The following is a 4,129-nucleotide window of genomic DNA, read 5'->3' on the forward strand; positions in this document are numbered from 1 at the left end:
TTTTTTATTTGCAAACAATTATTAATATTCATTTCATTTTTCAATTAACCTAATTTCTGTTCCTTTTTTTGATTTTTAATTTTCAATCAATTATTAATATTCATTTCTTTTTTCAATTTACATAATTTTCATTCTATTTTTAATTGATGATGTAGAATATTATTGTGAAATATTTATATTCCTTTTTTTATTTGCATACTTTTTTTAATTTACCTTTACTATTTACTATTGTTTGGGCGGGAAATCAAGTAAATTGGATTTTATTTTTAATTATAGTAAAGATATTTTTCTTCTTCTATTGTTTGGGCGGGAAAGTAAGGAAGGATGCTTTTGTTTTTAATAATAGTATAAATTGAGAATTATTTTATATTTTCCTATTTAACTTATTATTATTAATATTTATCGGTGAATTTCGTTTTTTTTTTCTATTTTTAGTGAATTAAGGATTTTTTTTAAAGCAACTAATAGCGGCGTATATTAAAAATAAATTGAAATAGAGTCAGGAGGGATAGAATCCCAATAAGAAGCAGTAGACTGAACAAAAGCTGTAGAAGCAAAAGATTATGAGTCTAAAAGATCCTTTTTATTTTCCTATTTTACTGCTAAGTTATAATTTTATCGATTATTGTTAGTATTAATTAATCAGTGAATTCCGTTTCCTTTTCTATTATTCATAAATTAAGGATCTTTTTTTATTTTTCAATTTTTTTGGTAGGACTTTTTTTAATGTTATCCTTATTATGACCCTTTTTTTGAACAATCTTTCGTTTCATTTTTCCATTTTCATTGAATTAAGAATCCTTTTTTATTTTTCAATTTTACCGATTATTATTAGTATTAATAAGTGAATTACGTTTCTTTTTCCATTTTTGTGAATTAAAGACCTTTTTTATTTTTCTATTTTACTGCAAACGTTTTTACGGATTATTATTAGTATTAATTAATCAGTGAATTCTGTTTCCTTTTCTATTTCTCGTGAATTAAGAATCTTTTGTTATTTTTCTAATTTTTGGTAGGTTTTTTTTTTTTTTTTTTTTTTTTTTTACTGTTATCCTTATTATGACCTCTTTTTTGTGTCTTTTTTTTTTTTTTCAAAATCTTCCATTTCTTTTTTCCATTTTCATTGAATTAATACTCCTTTTTTTTTATTTTCCTATTTTACTGATTATTATTAGTATTAATCAGTAAATTCCATTTCTTTTTCCATGTTTAGTGAATTAAAGATCCTTTTTTATTTTCCTATTTTACTAGAAACTTTTTTTTACTGATTATTGTTAGTATTAATTAATCAGTGACTTCCGTTTCCTTTTCTATTTGTCGTGAATTAAGGATTTTTTTTTTCTATTTTACTACTAACTTTTTTACTAATTATTCTTAGTATTATTAATTGGTAATTTTTATTCCGTTTTTTTTTTTGTTTGGGCGGGAAAGTAAGCAAGGAGGATTTTTTTTTAATAATAGTATAGAGTATATATTTTTAGTGAATTAAGGATCCTTTTCTTTTTCCTATTTTATCGCTAACTTTTTTACTGATTATTATTAGTATTAATTAATCAGTGAATTTTGTTTCCTTTTCTATTTCTCGTGAATTAAGAATTTTTTTTTTTATTTTTCTAATTTTTGGTAGATTTTTTTTTTTTTACTAATATCCTTATTATGATCCTTTTTTTTTTCACAATCTTCCGTGTTTCTTTTTTTCCATTTTCATTGAATTAAGACTCCTTTTTTATTATCCTATTTTACTTATTATTATTAGTATTAATCAATAAATTTCATTTCTTTTTCCATGTTTAGTGTTTTAAGGATCCTTTTTTATTTTCCTATTTTACTACACACTTTTTTTACTGATTATTATTAATATTAATTAATCAGTGAATTTCGTTTCAATTTCTATTTGTCATGAATTAAGGATTTTTTAAAATTTTTCTATTTTACTACTAACTTTTTTACTAGTTATTATTAGTATTACTAATTGATAATTTTTCCCCTTTTTTTTTCTGTTTGGGCGGGAAAGTAAGAAAGGTGGATTTTGTTTTTAATTATAGTATAGAATATAGATTTTTAGTGAATTAAGGATTCTTTTTTAGTTTCCTATTTTACTGCTAACTTTTTTACTGATTATTATTAGTATTAATTAATCAGTGAATTTCGTTTGCTTTTCTATTTCTCTTGAATTAAGAATCTTTTTAATTTTTGGTAGGATTTTTTTTTTTTTTTTTTTTTTACAATCTTTCGTTTCTTTTTTCCATTTTCATTGAATTAAGACTTCTTTTTTTATTTTCCTACTTTACTGATTATTATTAGTATTAATCAGTAAATTCCATTTTTTTCCATGTTTAGTGAATTAAGGATCCTTTTTTATTTTTCTATTTTACTACAAACTTTTTTTTTACTGATTATTGTTAGTATTAATTAATCAGTAAATTCCATATTTGTCGTGAATTAACGATTTTTTTTATCTATTTTACTACTATCATTTTTACTAATTCTTAATTGGAAATTTTTTCCCTTTTTTATTGTTTGGGCGGGAAAGTAAGAAACATGGATTTTGATTTTAATAATAGTATAGAATATAGATTTTTAGTGAATTAAGGATCCTTTTTTATTTTTCTATTTTACTATTAGTGAATTCCGTTTCCTTTTCTATTTATCAAGAACTAGTTTTTTACGCGCATTGCGCGATTGGGATAATGCCCAATGTTTTTTTTTTTTAAATAAGTACTTTAAAGTATATTAAGGCAAGATTATATTGAAATTGTTCATGCATAGATAATTGAAGGTTGAATTTGCGTATTTAAATAGGTAATTCTTCTCCCAAAGGTTGAGTCCCCTACCCCAAGGCCCCCCCACACTCTGACCCGACAGAGCATTGTAGGAAGTTGTAAATCACGGTGACTCAATGGTTCAGCAGACAGGACCAAATGCCGGTGTGAACAAGGAATCTGCCCACTTTGGACATAATTCCCGCACCGCCGCCGCCGAGGTTCAAACCTTAATTGGTCTCTTCTCCCAAATACTGCCAACTAAACCATTGAGCTAAGCCCGTGCGGGTTAAATTCTAAGTCTACAAATGCAAGATAATATAGTCAAGATTGATTATAATTGTCAATAAAATAATTGTATAGGTATGGTTGAAACCAAATACGAGACATAAGGGAGAACAAATAAAAATTAGGGCATAAAATATTAAATATATACTAATATTGTTTGAGGAGATTTCGACATTAGGATTTGTGGTTAAGTTCTATTAAGACTTTAATATTAGAATTAGATTAATGGTGTAATTATAATTCTATATTAGACGTTAATATTATAATTAGACTAACGGTGAATTAACGGTATTTAACGAAAAAGTTAAATGGATAATCATATAATTAAGGATAAATTAGAAAAATTTTAAAAAAAATTAAAACCTGAACAATTTGAACCATTCATTTGATTTAATAATTTGGCGGTCATTTTTTCTACCCAATGTTAATAATTAAATAAATTCGTTGGTCAAATCCGCTAATATAATCCGCGCGCTAACTGCTGATTGTCAAACAAGGACATTGCAAGGTAGTTCTCACTTCAATTTGTTGTGTGATTTGAATACTCTCTTTGTCACAAAATCTCTCAAGTAGTTAATATGGTTGGCTTTATTAATTATATATTTTTTTAATTTTTTTATGGTATTAATAAAATACTTGGTAAATAAATATATAGCATTATTTTGTATTATAACTTTGATATTTAATTAGAAAAATAGTGCAAAAAAAAAGATAATACACAATGTAGTGAATATAATCAATTGATGAATTTGAATGTAAAAATTTTTACATTTGAGAAAAATAAAGACAATATAACTAATGAAAATATTTCTCTTAATTAATTTATTGATAATGAATAATTTTTTTTCACTGAATTAAGACATTGTAAGGACAATGTAGCGAATATAATCAATTAATAAATTTGAATATAAAGAATTTTTATATTGTAGAAAAAATAAAGACAATATAACTAATACAATTATTTCTCTTATTTAATTTATTGATAATGAATAATTTTTTTTAATAAAGGCATTGTGGACACATAATTCTAAATTAAAGAAATGCATATCTATAATTTTTTGTTGTAGCTACTAAATTAT

Source organism: Ipomoea nil, unplaced genomic scaffold, assembly GCF_001879475.1.
Source record: "Ipomoea nil cultivar Tokyo-kokei standard unplaced genomic scaffold, Asagao_1.1 scaffold2283, whole genome shotgun sequence".
In the NCBI taxonomy this organism is placed as follows: Eukaryota; Viridiplantae; Streptophyta; class Magnoliopsida; order Solanales; family Convolvulaceae; genus Ipomoea; species Ipomoea nil.